The 20,325-nt window shown below is 50.7% G+C and overlaps 1 pseudogene; it reads right to left on the bottom strand.

Annotated features, from left to right (window-relative positions):
* LOC116412403 overlaps nt 1-16,999 on the bottom strand; it is a 34,545-nt pseudogene extending 17,546 nt beyond the window's left edge.
* Between the last annotated feature and the right edge of the window lie 3,326 nt (nt 17,000-20,325).

Here is a 20,325-nt window from a genome sequence, read left to right as displayed (position 1 = left end):
ACTGCTCGTGTATATTACTCGCACGTGTTATAATTACTCCCGGTGTATATTACTGCGGTCCGTTTTATATTACTTCCGTTTATATTACTCTTCCCGTGTATTTACTCCTTTATAGTTACTACCGTGTATATTACTCTCTGGTATATTACTCTCCCTTTTATATTACTCCGTGTATATTACTCCCTTTATATTACTCGGTGTATATTATCCCCGTGTATATTACTTCTCGTGTATATTACTACCCTTTAATATTACTGCCTTTTATAATTATCCCGTTTAAATATTACTTTTTCCCCTTTATATTACTCCGCGTTTATATTACTCCCGTTTATATTACTCCGTGGTATATTACTCCCGTTTAATATTACTCCCGTTTATATTACTTCTTCCGTTGTATATTATATCCCTTTTATATTACTCCCGGTGTATCATTCTTCTCGTAGTTTATTACTCCTTTTATATTTACTTTGTCCCTTTTATATTACTGCCCGTGTATAATTACTGGCCCTTTTATATTACTGGCTCCCTTTTTATATTATTATCTTCCAGTTTATATTACTACCATTTTATATTACTTCGCCGTTTTATATTACTTTCCCCGTTTTATATTACTACCCGTGTATATTACTCTTCTGTGTATATTACTCCCGTGTATATTACTCTCGTGTATATTACTCTTGTGTATATTACTCCCGGTGTATATTACTCCCGTGTATATTACTGCCGTGTTATTACTCCGTTTTATATTACTACCCGTTGTATATTACTGTCCCTTTTATATTACTGTCCCCGTGATATTATCTCGTGTATATTACTCCCTTTTATATTACTCCCGTGTATATTACTTTCTTTTTATTACTCCCGTTTATATTACTCTCATGTATATATACTCTTTTAATTATTACTTCCCGTTTATATTACTCCGTTTAATATTACTCCCGTGTATAATTAATCTTGTGTATTTACTTTTCCGTGTAATATTACTCCCGTGTATATTATCTCTTTCCTTTATAATTAACCCAGTTTATATTTATTTCCGTGTATATTTACTCTCGTGTATATTACTCCCGTGTATTACTCCGCGTTTAATATTACTCTCATGTATATTACTCCCTTTTATATTACTCCCGTTTATATTACTCCTGTTTATATTACTGTCCCGTGTATATTATCTGTGTATATTACGTGGCCGTGTATATTACTCCCGTTATATTACTCCCGTTTAGTATTACTCCCGTTTAATATTACTTTCCCGTGTATATTACTGCTCTTCCCGGTGTATAATTACTCCCGTTATTTCTACTGACTCCAGTTTATATTACTCCGTGTAATATTACTCTCGTGTATATTACTGACTCCCGTGTATATTAGCTCCCGTTTAATATTACTTCTCCAGTTTAATATTTACTCCCTTTATTTACTCTGTTATATTACTCCCTTTATATTACTCCCGGTGTATATTATCTTCTATGTATATTACTCCCTTTTATATTAACTTCTACTCCCGTGTATATACTCTCGCTGTATATTACTGCTCATGTATATTACTGCCGAGTGTATATTACTCTCATGTATATTATACTCTCCTTTTTAATTTACTTCTACCCCTTTTATATACTCCGTTTATATTCTTATCCCGTGTATCATTATCCCGTGTATATTACTCGTTTATATACTCCCTTTTATACTTACTTCCCTGTATATTAAGTCCCGTGTTATTACTTCCGTGTTATATTACTTGTCTCCTTTTTATATTACTCCCGTTTATATTTACTAGCCCGTTTATATTACTCCGTGTATATTACTCTCCCTTTTATATTACTCCGTGTATATTACTGCCCGTGTATATTAACTCTTTTATAATACTACCCGTTTTATAATTACTCCGTGTATATTACTACTCGTGGTATATTACTCCCCTTTTATAATTCTTTCCTTTTTGTATTACTCCCGTTTATATTACTCCCGTTTAATTTACTCCCGTTTATATTTACCCCGTTTAATATTACTCCCCACGTGTAATATTACTTCCCGTGTATATTACGCTTCTCGTGTATATTAACTCCTTTTATTATTTCTTCCTTTTTAATATTACTCCCGTTAATTCACCCCGTTTATATTACACTCCGTTTATATTACTGTCCAGTTTTATATTACTCCCGTTTTATATTACTTCTACTACTGCCCGTGTATATTATACCCTGTGTATATTACTCTCGGTGTATATTACTGTCCTTTTATATTACTCACTTTTAAATTACTCCGTTTATATTACTTTTTTCTTCCATGTGTTATTACTCCCATGTATATTTACTCGTCCCGTTTTATATTACCTCCGTGTATATTACTTCCCTCATGTATATTAACTCCTTTTAGTATTACTCTCCTTTTATATTACCCCAGGTTGATATTACTTCCCGTTGGATATTACTGTACCGTTGATAATCACTCCCGTGTATATTACTCCTTTTATATTACTTGCCGTTGAATATTACTTTCCGTTGATATTACTCACCCGTTGATATCACTCTCCCGGTATAATTATCTCGTCTCCTCGTGTATATTACTCTCGACGTGTAAATATTAACTCTCTGTCGTATATTACATCCTTGTGTATATTACCTCTCCCTTTTTTATATTACTCCCGTTTATATTACTCCCGTTTATATTACTCCCGTTTATATTACTCCCGTGTATATTACTCTCATGTATATTACTCCCTTTTATATTACTCCCGTTTATATTACTCTCATTTATATTACTCCCTTTTATATAACTCCCGTTTATATTACTCCCATTTACATTACTCCTGTTTATATTACTCCCATTTATATTACTCCAGTTTATATTTCTCCAGTTTATATTACTCCCTTTTATATTACTCCGTGTATATTACTCCCTTTTATATTACTCCCGTGTATATTACTCCCTTTTATATTACTCCCTTTTATATTACTCTCATGTATATTACTTTCCCTTTTATATTACTCCCTTTTATATTACTCCCAGTTTTATATTACTCCCGTTTATATTACTCCCGTGTATATTACTCTCATGTATATTACTCCCTTTTAATTAATTACTCCCTTTTATATTACTCCGGTTTATATTACTCCCGTTTATATTACTCCCGTGTATATTACTCCCGTTTATATTACTCTCATGTATATTACTCCCTTTTATATTACTCCCTTTTATATTACTCCCGTTTATATTACTCCCGTTTATATTACTCCCTTTTATATTACTCCCGTTTATATTACTCCCGTGTATATTACTCTCGTGTATATTACTCCCGTTTATATTACTCTCATGTATATCACTCCCTTTTATATTACTCCCTTTTATATTACTCCCTTTTATATTACTCCCTTTATATTACTCCCGTGTATATTACTCCCGTTTATATTACTCCCTTTTATATTACTCCATTTTATATTACTCCCGTTTATATTACTCCCGTTTATATTACTCTCATGTATATTACTCCCGTTTATATTACTCTCATGTATATTACTCCCTTTATATTACTCCCGTGTATATTACTCCCGTTTATATTACTCCCTTTTATATTACTCCCGTTTATATTACTCCCTTTTATATTACTCCCGTTTATATTACTCCCGTTTATATTACTCCCGTGTATATTACTCTTGTGTATATTACTCTCGTGTATATTACTCCCGTGTATATTACTCCCGTGTATATTACTCCCGTTTATATTACTCCCGTTTATATTACTCCCGGTGTATATTACTCCCGTGTATATTACTCTCATGTATATTACTCCCTTTTATATTACTCCCGTGTATATTACTCCCGTTTATATTACTCCCTTTTATATTACTCCCTTTTATATTACTCCCGTGTATATTACTCCCGTTTATATTACTCCCGTTTATATTACTCCCTTTTATATTACTCCCGTGTATATTACTCTTGTGTATATTACTCTCGTGTATATTACTCCCTTTTATATTACTCCCTTTTATATTACTCCTGTGTATATTACTCTCGTGTATATTACTCTCATGTATATTACTCCCTTTTATATTACTCCCGTGTATATTACTCCCTTTTATATTACTCCCGTTTATATTACTCTCATGTATATTACTCCCTTTTATATTACTCCCTTTTATATTACTCCAGTTTATATTACTCCAGTTTATATTACTCCCTTTTATATTACTCCCGTTTATATTACTCCCTTTTATATTACTCCCTTTTATATTACTCCCGTTTATATTACTCCCTTTTATATTACTCCCTTTTATATTACTCCAGTTTATATTACTCCAGTTTATATTACTCCCTTTTGTATTACTCCCTTTTATATTACTCCCGTTTATATTACTCCCTTTTATATTACTCCCTTTTATATTACTCCAGTTTATATTACTCCCTTTTATATTACTCCCTTTTATATTACTCCAGTTTATATTACTCCCTTTTATATTACTCCCTTTTATATTACTCCCTTTTATATTACTCCAGTTTATATTACTCCAGTTTATATTACTCCCTTTTATATTACTCCCTTTTATATTACTCCCGTTTATATTACTCCCTTTTATATTACTCCCTTTTATATTACTCCAGTTTATATTACTCCCTTTTATATTACTCCAGTTTATATTACTCCGTTTTATATTACTCCAGTTTATATTACTCCCTTTTATATTACTCCCTTTTATATTACTCCAGTTTATATTACTCCAGTTTATATTACTCCCTTTTATATTACTCCAGTTTATATTACTCCAGTTTATATTACTCCAGTTTATATTACTCCCTTTTATATTACTCCAGTTTATATTACTCCCTTTTATATTACTCCCTTTTATATTACTCCAGTTTATATTACTCCAGTTTATATTACTCCTATTTATATTACTCCAGTTTATATTACTCCCTTTTATATTACTCCCTTTTATATTACTCCAGTTTATATTACTCCCTTTTATATTACTCCAGTTTATATTACTCCAGTTTATATTATTCCCTTTTATATTACTCCCTTTTATATTACTCCCGTTTATATTACTCTCATTTGTATGCTTCCTCAGCCTGAGAGTGTCCCTCTGTGCTCCCTGGGCCCGAGAGTGTCCCTCTGTGCTCCCTGGGCCCGAGATTGTCCCCTCTGTGCTCCCTGGGCCCGAGAGTGTCCCTCTGTGCTCCCTAATTACTATGTAGCCACATGGCCAGCCAGTTGGTTCTCCCTCACAATGGGCACTGCCTGGTTTTGCTCCTTTCCCCCCATTACTAAGCCCCCCCCGGGCCCCAATGCCCCTTGCCCAGCGCTGCCCCCTAGGTGCCGACACTCACATTGCACATGTAGTTCTGCCAGGATTTAGTCACAGTTGGAAGTTTCTCCTTTCTCCTCCAGTTTGGGGAGGAACCTTCCCTCACCGGCTCCTGGGGAACAGGGGGAAATTATGGCGCGACACTGAGTGCAATGGCCGGGTATGTCCCAAAATGCCTTTTTCTCCAGAATTCCAGCCTCATTGTGTTCTCCCACCCCCGTGGGGCATTCTCCCACCCCCTCACCCCCGCGGGGCGTTTTCCCACCCCCGCGGGGCATTCTCCCACCCCTCACCCCCGCGGGGCGTTCTCTCATTTCTGACTGACCCCATAGGGTGCCATAAGTTTTACCTTAGAAGCAATCATATATGGGGGGACAATTTCAACTCCCATCTCCTGGAACAACTCCCTGCACTGCATAGTGATGAAATCTCCGGCCAGGGGGGACTTTACTATTCCTGTAAATAAAAAAAATGATTTCTTAGCACCCCATTAGCACCACAGCCATTAAAGAGGGGGTACAAACACCCAGTATTGGTGGGCAAGACACGCCCAGTTGGGGGTTACAGTATCACTTGGGGGGCACAGACTGACCAGCATTGGGCTAAATCTATAGCCGGCAGGGCCGGCCAGTCTGTGGGGGTTGCCCGGTCAGTGGGTGGGGGTTGCCCGGTCAGGTTTGTGGGGGTTGCCCGGTCAGTGGGTGGGGGTTAGCCCGGTCAGTGGGTGGGATTTGCCCGGTCAGTGGGTGGGGGTTACTCGGTCAGTGGGTGGGGGTTACTCGGTCAGTGGGTGGGAGTTGCCCGGTCAGTGGGTGGGGGTTGCCCGGTCAGTGGGTGGGGGTTGCCGGGTGTTTGTCCGGGGGTGGGGGTTGCCCGGTCAGTGGGTGGGGGTTGTCCGGTCAGTGGGTGGGGGTTGCCCGGTCAGTGGGTGGGGGTTGCTCGGTCAGTGGGTGGGGGTTACCCGGTCAGTGGGTGGGGGTTACCCGGTCAGTGGGTGGGGGTTTCCAGGTCAGTGGGGTGGGGTTTCCCGGTCAGTGGGTGGGGGTTTCCCGGTCAGTGGGTGGGAGTTGCCCGGTCAGTGGGTGGGAGTTGCCCGGTCAGTGGGTGGGGGTTACTCACCTTGTTGCAGAACATACCCATCATGCACTGGGATAGCTGTGGTGTGAGTTGCTCCGCTGTCTAACACGAGTCCGGTGGATCGGCCATTAGCGAATCTATAGAAAATCCGGGTGAAGGAAACGGTTTTCCAACAAAATAAATCACCGTTTAACCAAACTATTCAGCCCTGGGAGTGTAATCGGCCTTGTAATATCAATCTACACCCCCCCCCACTAACCAGCCCTGTGCTACATCCCCCCCACTAACCAGCCCTGTGCTACATCCCCCCACTTAACCAGCCCTGTGCTCATCCCCCCCCCACTAACCAGCCCTGTGCTACAATCCCCCACTAACCAGCCCTGTGCTACATCCCCCCACTAACCAGCCCTGTGCTACATCCCCCCCCCACTAAGCAGCCCTGTGCTACATCCCCCCCCCCACTAAGCAGCCCTGTGCTACATCCCCCCCCCCACTAGAGCAGCCCTGTGCTACATCCCCCCCCACTAAGCAGCCCTGTGCTACATCCCCCCCCACTAAGCAGCCCTGTGCTACATCCCCCCCACTAACCAGCCCTGTGCTACATCCCCCCCCCACTAACCAGCCCTGTGTACATCCCCCCCACTAACCAGCCCTGTGCTACATCCCCCCCCCTGCCCTGTGCTACATACCCCCCCACTAACCAGCCCTGTGCTACATACCCCCCCACTAACCAGCCCTGTGCTACATACCCCCACTAACCAGCCCTGTGCTACATCCCCCCCCACTAACCAGCCCTGTGCTACATACCCCCACTACCAGCCCTGTGCTACATACCCCCCACTAACCAGCCCTGTGCTACATCCCCCCCACTAACCAGCCCTGTGCTACATACCCCCGCCCCACTAACCAGCCCTGTGCTACATACCCCCCCCCCACTAACCAGCCCTGTGCTACATACCCCCCACTAACCAGCCCTGTGCTACATACCCCCCCCCACTAACCAGCCCTGTGCTACATCCCCCCCCCACTAACCAGCCTGTGCTACATCCCCCCCCACTAACCAGCCCTGTGCTACATACCCCACTAACCAGCCCTGTGCTACATACCCCCCCCACTAACCAGCCCTGTGCTACATACCCCCCCTCACTAACCAGCCCTGTGCTACATACCCCCCCCACTACCCAGCCCTGTGCTACATACCCCCCACACTACCAGCCCTGTGCTACATACCCCCCCACTAACCAGCCTGTGCTACATACCCCCCCCCAACTAACCAGCCCTGTGCTACATACCCCTCCCACTAACCAGCCCTGTGCTACATACCCCCCCACTAACCAGCCCTGTTGCTTACATACCCCCCCTACCACTAACCAGCCCTGTGCTACATCCCCCCCCAACCAGCCCTGTGCTACATACCCCCCCCAACCGCCCTGTGCTACATACCCCCCAACCAGCCCTGTGCTACATACCCCTCCAACCAGCCCTGTGCTACATACCCCCCCCCACTAACCAGCCCTGTGCTACATACCCCCGCACCACTAACCAGCCCTGTGCTACATCCCGCCCCACTAACCAGCCCTGTGCTACATCCCCCCTCACTAACCAGCCCTGTGCTACATACCCCCCCCCCGCCCACTAACCAGCCCTGTGCTACATCCCCCCCCACTTAACCAGCCCCTGTGCTACATCCCCCCCACTAACCAGCCCTGTGCTACATACTCCCCCCACTAACCAGCCCTGTGCTACATCCCCGCCCCCACTAACCAGTCCCTGTGCTACATCCCCCCCACTAACCAGCCCTGTGCTACATACCCCCCCCGCACTAACCAGCCCTGTGCTACATACCCCCCCACTAACCAGCCCTGTGCTACATCCCCACTAACCAGCCCTGTGCTACATCCCCCCCCACTAACCAGCCCTGTGCTACATCCTCCCCACTAACCAGCCCTGTGCTACATCCCCCCACTAACCGGCCTGTGCTACATCCCCCCCCACTAACCAGCCCTGTGCTACATACCCCCCCCCACTAACCAGCCCTGTGCTACATCCCCCCCACTAACCAGCCCTGTGCTACATCCCCCCCGCACAACCAGCCCTGTGCTACATACCCCCCCCCACTAACCAGCCCTGTGCTACATCCCCCCCACTAACCAGCCCTGTGCTACATACCCCCCCACTAACCAGCCCTGTGCTACATACCCCCCCCCACTAACCAGCCCTGTGCTACATACCCCCCCCCGCACTAACCAGCCCTGTGCTACATACCCCCCCCCCACTAACCAGCCCTGTGCTACATACCCCCCCCCCCCCCCCCCACTAACCTCCCCCAATGGACCAGGCTGAGTTGTCTCCTGGTTGATGGAACGTACCATGCAGATTAACCGGGGGGGCCGAGACACAAATGTGTGAGTGAGCGCCCCCTGTCTGTATAACAAGGTAACTGCCCTGCCCCAAACCCTCCGTAGGGAAGGAGAGAGGCAGGACACGTGGCCCCTGGGGGCCCAGTACAATAAGCCCAGTGTGGGGCCAAAGGATACGCTGTGAGCACCGCAGTCTTACACAGGAACAAGGCCGGGATGTTGTACTGCTCGAACATTAACTCCGTCAGCTTCTCCCGCTTGGCCCTGGCGTTCCACTGGGTGGGGCAAACGGAGAGATGTCACCGGGGCCTTTTACCCCTTCCCACCCGCCCCTCATGGAGCTCTGACTGGTACTGATCCACTATCCCTCCATTCACTCACTGTGATTGCCCCCTCCCCCTGTGAATCTGCCCCTCCCCCTGTGAATCTGCCCCTCCCCCTGCAGGGTGACACAGTGACACAGACAGAGCTGTGAGTCTGCCCCTCCCCCTGCAGGGTGACACAGTGACACAGACAGAGCTGTGAGTCTGCCCCTCCCCCTGCAGGGTGACACAGTGACACAGACAGAGCTGTGAGTCTGCCCCGCCCCCTGCAGGGTGACACAGTGACACAGACAGAGCTGTGAGTCTGCCCCTCCCCTGCAGGGTGACACAGTGACACAGACAGAGCCGTGAGTCTGCCCCTCCCCCTGCAGGGTGACACAGTGACACAGACAGAGCTGTTATGCCCCCCCCCTGCAGGGTGACACAGTGACACAGACAGAGCTGTGAGTCTGCCCCTCCCCCTGCAGGGTGACACAGTGACACAGACAGAGCCGTGAGTCTGCCCCTCCCCTGCAGGGTGACACAGTGACACAGACAGAGCTGTGAGTCGGCCCGCCCCCTGCAGGGTGACACAGTGACACAGACAGAGCCGTGAGTCTGCCCCTCCCCCTGCAGGGTGACACAGTGACACAGACAGAGCTTGAGTCGGCCCCCGCCCCCTGCAGGGTGACACAGTGACACAGACAGAGCTGTGAGTCTGCCCCTCCCCCTGCAAGGGTGACACAGTGACACAGACAGAGCTGTGAGTCTGCCCCTCCCCCTGCAGGGTGACACAGTGACACAGACAGAGCCGTGAGTCTGCCCCTCCCCCTGCAGGGTGACACAGTGACACAGACAGGCCGTGAGTCGCCCCTCCCCCGCAGGGTGACACAGTGACACAGACAGAGCTGTGAGTCTGCCCCTCCCCTGCAGGGTGACACAGTGACACAGACAGAGCTGTGAGTCTGCCCCTCCCCCTGCAGGGTGACACAGTGACACAGACAGAGCTGTTATGCCCCTCCCCCTGCAGGGTGACACAGTGACACAGACAGAGCTGTGAGTCTGCCCCTCCCCCTGCAGGGTGACACAGTGACACAGACAGAGCTGTTATGCCCCTCCCCCTGCAGGGTGACACAGTGACACACATGGGAGACTCACGGGTGCCTCGGACATCAGGACTGGGTGCAGGGCGGGCTCGGACTTTAGGTGCTTGCTGTACATGTGACCCAACACGGCTTGGAACGCCTCCCAGTCTTCAACTGCCAAGAGACACACAGTGTGGGCACAGGGAGCGGGTAGGGGGGCACATGCTGGGGGGGTGCCCTGGGCCAATGAGATGACTGATGGGTACAGTAGGTTGGCACAGCTGGGCACCTCTCAGCCCCAGTGCCAGGATGGAGAGATGTATATGGGCACTCAGACTTCCCTGTCAGACTTGTGCCAGTCATGTGATAAATGTCAGGGTGGCACGAGGTGACTGATCTGCCAGGGTGACATGGGCACAGAGGGCACAGCGGGCACAGGCTTGCCATAAGAATAGTTCCAGTCAATAGAAAGCTACATGGCACAGTTACAGTCACGTTGGCATCATGGTTAGTAGGAACCCAAGCTTACAGGGGGTGCCAGGGTAAGGTGGGCATAGCCTGGCACTGTGCCAGCCAGTCCTCTGGTAGGTTAGATGTTGATGAATGAATGGGCAGGGTGGGCACAGAGACAGGATCAGCTTCCCCTTTGCAGTTCTTCTGCTGATGCCAGGCTCTGATGCCAACACATGGCACACTGGCCAATCCTTTGCTAATGAGGGATATGATGGGCATAAAGGTAACACAGAAGACAGACACGGGCACAGGGTGGCACCCTCACTCATGCCGTTCTTGAGAGGGGAGGTAACGTCGGTGTGTGCCCGGGGCACGTGCAGGCAGCTGGTATCGATGTAGTAGGCACGGCTCAGCTTGGGCTCCTTCTCCAACTCGGGGGGCAGCGAGTCCTCGGGGGAAAGAACCCCAAGAGTCGTGGGGAAGTCGGCCTGGGTGGGGGTGAGAGAGAATCCTTAGTGTTGTACTGCCCCCCCGGGGGCACAGAGAGAAAAGGGGCAGAAAGTGGGCACGACAATGAGCTCCCATTGGCTCTTCTGCCCCACTTGTGCTGGGGTGCCCCTCCCACTTGTGTTATGGTGCCCCTCCCACTTGTGTTGTGATGCCCCTCCCGCTTGTGTTATGGTGCCCCTCCCACTTGTGTTGTGATGCCCCTCCTGCTTGTGTTATGGTCTGCCCCCGCTTGTGTTATGGTGCCCCTCCCACTAATGCCGGGGTGCCCCTCCCACTAATGCCGGTGTGCCCCTCCCACTAATGCCGGGGTGCCCCTCCCACTAATGCCAGGGTACCCCTCCCACTAATGCCGGTGTGCCCCTCCCACTAATGCCGGGGTGCCCCTCCCACTAATGCCGGGGTGCCCCTCCACTAATGCCGGGGTACCCTCCACTTAATGCGGGGTGCCCCTCCCACTAATGCCGGGGTGCCCCTCCCACTAATGCCGGGGTGCCCCTCCCACTAATGCCGGGGTGCCCCTCCCACTAATGCCGGGGTGCCCCTCCCACTAATGCCGGGGTACCCCTCCCACTAATGCCGGGGTACCCCTCCCACTAATGCCGGGGTACCCCTCCCACTAATGCCGGGGTGCCCCTCCCACTAATGCCGGGGTGCCCCTCCCACTAATGCCGGGGTGCCCCTCCCACTAATGCCGGGGTGCCCCTCCCACTAATGCCGGGGTGCCCCTCCCGCTGAGAGAAAATGAAGCCAAACTTGGCGGCAATCCTCTTCGGGCGTATCCGGGCCCTTACTGGTTCAGTATTGAGCCGATGATCAACACCAACGCTCCCGACTGCATCTGTGGGCGTTATGTGTGTTAGGCACCGCGGGGGATGGTAATAATGTAGGAGGGCATGTAATTTATTACTTCGATAACACAACTGAAACTGCCCAATGGGTACAGTTCCAACTGATAGAACGGGGGGGGCAGGGGAGCTAATCATGATTGGGGGTTAGTAGGGTAGAAGCGTGATTAGGGGTATATCCAGATTGGGGGGTACGTAGGATAGAGAGGCTGATAGGGGGTATATCAGATTGCCGGGGGGTTCTATAGGGATTAGAGACGCTGATAGGGGGGATCAATCAACATTGGGGGAGTTAGTACGTGGATAGAGCTGATAGGGGGTATTATCAGATTGGCAGGGCACTGTTAGTAGCGCTGATAGAGGGCTGATAGGGGGGTTATACAGATGGGGGAGTTAGGGTAGGAGATAGAGGGCTGAAGGGGGCGAGTATATCAGATTGGGGGTTAGTATGGAGATAGTAGAAGGCTGATAGGGGGGGGTATTATACGATGGGGGGGTTAGTAGGATGTAGAGGGCTGAGTAGGGGTATCAGATTGGGGGGTTAGTAGGGATAGTGAGAGCTGATAGGAGGGGAGGTATATAGTCAGAAGTGGGGGTAAGTAGGATAGAGGGCTGATATGGGGGGCTATAGTCAGATGGGTGGCTTCAGTAGGGATTATGAGGGCTGAAGGGGGGGTATATCCAGTAATTGGGGGGAAGTCAGTAGTGGATAGAGGGCTGATAGGGTGCGCCTTATATAGATGGCGGGGCTTAGTAGGGATAGAGGGCTGATAGGGGGGGTATATCAGATTGGGGGGGTTAGTAGGGATAGAGGGCTGATAGGGGGGGTATATCAGATTGGGCGGGGGTAGAGGGATACGAGAGGCTGAGAGCTGGGATCGCTCTGGTGGTATTATCAATTGGGGGGTTAGTAGGAGTTAGAGGTGCTGACTAGGGAGTATATAGATTGGGGGGGATGGGGTTAGTAGGATAGAGGGGATAGGGGGGGTATTAGATTGTGGGGGGTTAGTAGGATAGAGATCTGATAGTCGGCAGCCTGGACATATATTCCAGATTGGGCGGGGGGTTAGTAGGGTGGAGGGCTGATAGGGGTGTGTATATCTCAGATGGTGGGGTATAGGATAGAGCGGCTGATTAGGGGGCGACTATAGCTCAGATTGGGGGGGTTAGTAGGGAGTAAGGCTGATAGGGGTATATCAGCATTTTGGGGGCGTTAGATAGGATAGTAGCCGAGCCTTGATAGGGGGGCGGTATAATCAGTAATTTGGGGGGTTAGCTATGGATACGTACCCGCTCTTCGCCCGCCTAATATCAGATTGGTCGGGCGTTAGTAGATAGAGGAGCTGCATAGGGGATATCACGATTGGGGGTAGTTAGTGGTATGGGGCTGGTAGGGGGCATATATCAGATTAGGGGGGTGGTCAGTGGGATGGAAGTGGCTGTAGGCGGGGGTAGTATCAGAGTTGTGGGGAGGACGTGAGTAGGATAGAGGGCTGATAGGGGGGTATAATCAGATTTGCGGGGTGTCTAGTAGGGATGAGCGAGCTGATTAGGGGGGGTATATCATGAGTTGGTGGGGTCAGTAGGAAGAGAGCTGAGAAGGGGGATTATATCAGATCTGGTGGCGTTAGTAGGATAAGGCTGATTAGCGGGCTATTCATATAAGAAGAGAGAGAGAGAGAGAGAGGAGAGAAGGGTTAGTAGGGATTAGAGAGCTGATTAGGGGTGTAATATCGCCTTCGGGGGGAGTCTAAGTAGGGATAGAGAGCTGATAGGGGCGGTTATATTCAGTTATTGGGGGGGTATAGTAGGACTAGTCAGAGTCTGATAGTGGAGGGTATTATCAGATGGGGGGTTAGTAGCGGGATAGAGCGTATCTACATCTGAGGTCAGCCACGGAACACACAGCACGTAACACACCAGGATGGTAACAACACAGGGGTACACACAGGCGGTATCACACAGTAGGGTAACACCAGGGTGTAAACTACTTACAGGGGGACTACCACACGCAGCGGCGTGATCGCACCACAGGCGGGTATACCAACTGAGGGCGCCCCGCGTACTACACGACGACGTGAGGTTAAGACACCAGGGTATCACACCAAGGCGTACGTCACACCAGGAACGCGGTAGACACACAGGGTCGGTACACACAACAGGCTCGGAGTAAAACGAGGCGGTAGTCACAACAGGCTTGTCAGGTAACACATCAGCGCGCGTATCACACAGGGGATATGCAGTACAACAGTCGCGGTATCACCACAGGCGGTACTCACACAGGCCGGTATCCCACACAAGGCCCGGGCTATTCACACAGGGGTACACACACCAGGGTGGTACACAGAACTCCATCAGGTAACACACAAGCGGATATCACATCAGTGGTATTCACACAGGGTATCACACAGGGGTATCACACAGGGGTAACACAGGGGTATCACACAGGGGTAACACACAGGGTATCACACAGGGGTATCACACAGGTATCACACAGGGGTATCCATCACAGCAGGTAATCACAATCAGTGTTAACACACTAGGGGTAACACACAGGGTATTCCACACAGTGTGGGTATCAGCAAGGGTAACCAACACAGGGGGGTTATCACGTCAGGCGGTAACACACAGGGTATCACATCAGGGGTATCACACAGGATGTATCACACAGGGTATCACATCAGGGGTAACACACAGGGTATCAACAGACGGGTATCACATCAGGCGGTAAACAACGAGGCGGTTCACACAGGAGGTAACACACAGGCCGGTATCACACAGGGGTCAGGTACACACAGGATGTAACACCACAGTGTCGCCGGTAACACACTATGGTAACACACAGGGAGGTAGACCTTGTACCGTCTCGCTAGACGCGGGGCCGCTCATCCTGCTATGCTCCGTGGCGGTCCACACTGAGGCACAAACCCCCTTCCCAGGCCCTTATTTCCCCTTTAAATTTGAAGCCTTGCGCTACAGGAGTGGGCGGGCCGTGCTGGTTGTGCATCTCAGCCAATCAGAGACGTGCATTTCCCTAGCACTAAGCTGGGATTGGGGACCTCGCTCTCCATTAAAAAGTGACCTTCCCGTCTGTGCATGATGATGTCAGGGCCGAGAGGGGGGGGCACGTTAAAGGACAGAGACATGTCCCAAACTGCACTCCGATACCGTGTAATCCCACCTCACCCTTGGCATATCTTGATACCCACTCACCTGGCACTGATACCACTTCACCTCTATCGCACTGACATACCCAACTCACCCTGGTCACTATACACGCCACTCACCCTGCATGTACCCTCACCCTGGCACTGCATACCCACTCACCCTGGCAGCATGACCACACCCATCACCCTGGCACTGATACCACACTCCCCCTGGTGATACCCACTCACCCTGACCTTGAGCATACCCACTCACCGCTGCGCATGATACGCACCCACTCACCCACTTGGCACTGATACCCAGCTCCACCCTGGCGACTATATACCCACTCACCCTTCGCACTGATACACCGCACTCACCCTCAGCAGCACTGATTTACCCCTCACCCTGGCACTTGCAGACACCCAGCTCACCCTGGCACTGCATACCACACTCAGCTCTGGCAATGATACCCACTCACCCTGGCACTCATACACTCACTCACCATGGCATGATACCACTCACCTTGCAACTATACCCACTCATCTGGTCACTGATACCCACTCACCCTCGCACTGATACCCCATCTCATCCGGCACTGATCACCCACTCACCCTGGCATTGCATTACTCCACTCACCCTGCGCACTGATACACCGCACTCACCCTGGCAACTGATGACCTGCTACTCACCCTGGCACCTTCGATCCACTCGTCCTGCGCACTGATTACCCACTCACTGGCACATGATTACCCCTCCACCCTGGGCACTTGATACACCCACTCACTCCTGGCACTGACTACACCCCACTCACCTCTGGATTTGATATCACCCACTCACCCTGGCACTGATTACACCCCACAGCACCCTGGCATTGATACAGCCACTCACCCTGGCACTATAGCCCACTACCCTGGCACTGGCATACGCCCACTACTCCTGCAGCTGATACACCCACTCACGCATGGCCATACTGATACCCTCTCACTCTCGTGCACTGACACCCATCCCCATACTCTCACTCCTGGCACTGATACCCAACTCACCTGGCGCACGTGATCCATCACATCCACTCACCCTGGCAACTGTATACTCGCACTCATCCCTGCACTGATCCACCCCCACTCACCTCTGGAACTTGATACCCACTCACCCTGGCACTGATTACCCACTCACCCTGGCACTGATAACACCCACTCACCCTGGGCACGATACCAACTCAACTCCTCGGCATGAATGCACCACTCTACCCTGGCACTGATACCCACTCACCCTGGCACGATACCCATCACACCTGTGCACTGAACACCCTCACCCTAGGCACTAATACACTCCACTACCTCTAGGCACTGATACCCACTCACCCTGTCGCACCTGATACCCATCTCACCCTGCAACTGATACACATCCACTCACCCATATGCACTGATACACTCACACCTGGGCCTACTGATTACCCACTCACCCTGGATCTGAAAACACCCACGTCCCCCGGGCTACTCATAACACTCACCTCTGGCACTGATACCTACTCACGACTCTCCCACCCCACTCACCCCGGCACTGACATATCCCACTCACCCTCGGCACTGTATAGTACAACCCTGGCTACTGGTACCCACAATCACTCTGGCACTTACCCACTTTCACCCTTCGGCATCTCATCAAGCCCATCTCACCCTAGCACCGATAACCCACTCATCACCTGGCACTGATACCGCTTACGCTGGCACTGACACCCCTACGGCCTGCGCACTGCATACCGCACTCACCCTGGCACTAATTACACCCCACTCGACCCTCGAGCACTGATACCCACTCACCCGGCACTGGACCATACCCACCTCACCCTTGGCACCTGAACACCCACTCACCCTCGGCCACTGATACCCCCACTTCACCCTGGCACTGAGCCATCACCGCCACTTCACCCTGGCACTCAGGCGGATGATACACCCCACCTCTACCCTGCATCTGATAACCCCATCTCCACCCTGGCACTGATACAGCCCACTCACCCGGCTCACTGCAGTACCCACTTCACCCTGGCATGACTACGCCACTCACCTGGCACTGAACCCCCACTCACGCCTGGGCACTGAATTACCCCCACTCATCCTGGCACTGATCACACCACTTCACCCTGTGCACATGATTACACCCACTCACCCTGGCACTAGATACCCCCACCACCCTGCACGATACCCACACTCACACCTAGCACCTGATACCCCACCTCACCCTGGCTACTGATACACCACTCACCCTGTGGCATGATCACACCCACTCACCCTGGCACTGATACCCCCCACTCACCACCTGAGGCATCTGATACACCCACTCACCCATGCGCACTTGAGTACACTCCACTCACTGGGCACGGATACCCACTCACCCTGGCACTGATACCCAACTCACCCTGGCGACTGATACCCACCACACATGGGCAGCTGCACCCACTCACCCTTGGCACTTGATACCACTATCCTGGACATATCACCCTGCACGTATACGCCACGTCACCGGCTGGCACTGATACCCACTGACACCCTGGCACCCACTCACTGGCACTGATACCACACCTGGCACCTACTCCACCTCCGGCACTGATACCCACTCACCCCTACCGGCCGACTGACACCCACTCCTGGACTTGATACCCACTCACCCTGGCACTGATACCACCACTCCGCACTGACATACCCACTCACACCTGCGCACTTGATACCCCACTCACCTGGCACTGATACCACTTCACCTGGCACTCCACTGTCACCACCTGGCATCTGATACCGCCACTCACCCCTGGCACTCGAACCACTCACCCTAGGCAGCCCACTCACCCTGCACTGATACCACTGCACTCCTGGCACCCCACTTCACTGCACTGATACCCACTCACCCTGAGCACCCACTCCACTCCTGGCACTGTACCACTCACCTGGCACTTAGATACCCACTCAAACCTGGCACCACACTCAACATGCAACATGAATACCCAACTCACCCATAGGCACTAAGATAACCCAAATAACCCCTGGCACTGATTCCCCAACATCACCCTGGCATGATACCCGTTTCCTCTCATTGAAATTGTATCTGATCTATGAAGATCTGGGATTGGATCAGGAAAGTTCCTCTCATTGAAATGTATCTGGCTCTATGGAAGATCTGGATTGGATCAGGATAAGTTCCTCTCATTGAATTCTATCTGGTCTATGGAAGATCGGGATTAGTCAGGGATAAGTCCTCTCATTGAATTGTAATCTGGCTCTATGGGACAGAAATCTGGGATTGGATCAGGGGATAAGTTCCTCTCATTGAATTGTATTCCTGGCTCTATGGGAAGATCTGGGATTGGATCAGGGGATAAGGTCCTCTCATTGAATTGTATCGGCCTATGAAGATCTGGATTGTCAGGGAATAGCAAGTTCCTCTCATGTGAATGTATCTGGCTCTATGGAAGATGATGGATCAGGGATAAGTTCCTCTCATTGAATTGTATCTGGCTCTATGGGAAGATCTGGGATATGGATCAGGGATAAGTCCTCTCATTGAATTGTAATCTGGCTCTATGGGAAGATCTGGGATTTTGGATCAGGGATAAGTTTCCTCTCATTTGAATTGTATTCTGCTCTATGGAAGATCTGGGAATTGGAGATCAGGGGATAAATTCCTCTTTCATTGAATGTGTATCGGCTCTATGGGAAGATCTGGGATTGGATCAGGGATAAGTTCCTCTCATTGAATTGTATCTGGCTCTATGGAAGATCTGGATTGGATCAGGGATAAGTTCTCTCATTGAATTGTATCTGGCTCTATGGGAAGATCTGGGATTGGATCAGGATAAGTCCCTCTCATTGAATTGTATCTGGCTCTATGGGAATGGATCAGGGATAGTTCCTCCATTGAATGTATCTGGGCTCTATCTGGGATCAGGGGATAAGTTCCTCTCATTGAATTGTATCTGGCTCTATGGAAGGTTGGGGGGTGTATCCGGGATCCGGTGGGACTGGGCCCCTACAGAGTATGTGCCCATGGAAGTTGCCATAACACTACCTGCCCCCCATTCCCACTCCTGTTGGGTTCCTCAGGCCCCTGCTCTTCTCTCTCTCTATACAAGGGCACCCAACTCCACCAATCTCCCCCCAGCTACTCCCAACTCCTCCCCAACTCCCCAACTCCTCCCAACTCCACCCAACTCCACCCAACTCCCCCCAACTCCACCCAACTCCCCCCAGCTACTCCAGCTACTCCCACACTCCTCCCAACTCCCCCCAGCTACTCCCAGCTACTCCCACTCCCCCCAACTCCCCCCAACTCCCCAACTCCACCCAACTCCCCCAACTCCTCCCAACTCCTCCCAGCTACTCCCAACTCCTCCAACTCCCCCCAACTCCCCCCAACTCCCCCAACTCCACCCAACTCCCCCAACTCCTCCAGCTACTCCCAACTCCCCCCCAACTCCCCCAACTCCCCCAACTCCACCCTCCCAGCTACTCCAGCTACTCCCAACTCCCCCAACTCCTCCCAGCTACTCCCAACTCCTCCAACTCCCCAGCTACTCCCAGCTACTCCCAACTCCTCCCAACTCCCCCAACTCCCAGCCACCCAACTCCCCAACTCCCCCCAACTCCTCCCAACTCCCCCCAGCTACTCCCACCTCCCCCCAACTTCCTCCCCAACTTCCCCCCAGCTACTCCCAACTCCACCCAACTCCTCCCAACTCCCCCCAGCTACCCCCCAACTCCTTCCCAACTCCTCCCAAACTCCCCCCAACTATCCCAACTCCACCCAACTCCTCCCAATCCTCCCAACTCCCCCCAGGCTACTCCAACTCCACCCAACTCCTCCCAACTCCTCCAACTCCCCCCAACTACTCCAACTCCTCCCACTCCTCCCAATCTCCTTCCCAACTTCCTCCCAACTCCCCCCCAACTCCTCCCAACTCCCCAACTCCTCCCAACTCCCCCAGCTACTCCAAAACTCCTCCCAACTCCTCCCAACTCCTCCTCCAACTCCTCCCAAACTCCCCCCAACTCCTCCCAACTCCCCCAAGCTACTCCCTCCCAAGCTCCCCCCAACTCCCCCAACTCCCCAACTCCCCCCAGCTCTCCCAACTCCACCCAACTCCCCCCAGCTACCCCTGGCCTCTCTCCGACTGCCCCAAGTTACAGACTGCCTTCCTGCTGTCTCTCCCTGGGTGTCACGGTTCCACCTGAAACTGAATCTCCCATAAGAAT

The sequence above is a fragment of the Xenopus tropicalis genome, chromosome 7 (assembly GCF_000004195.4).
Source record: "Xenopus tropicalis strain Nigerian chromosome 7, UCB_Xtro_10.0, whole genome shotgun sequence".
In the NCBI taxonomy this organism is placed as follows: Eukaryota; Metazoa; Chordata; class Amphibia; order Anura; family Pipidae; genus Xenopus; species Xenopus tropicalis.
This window is presented reverse-complemented; position numbering and strand designations above follow the sequence as displayed.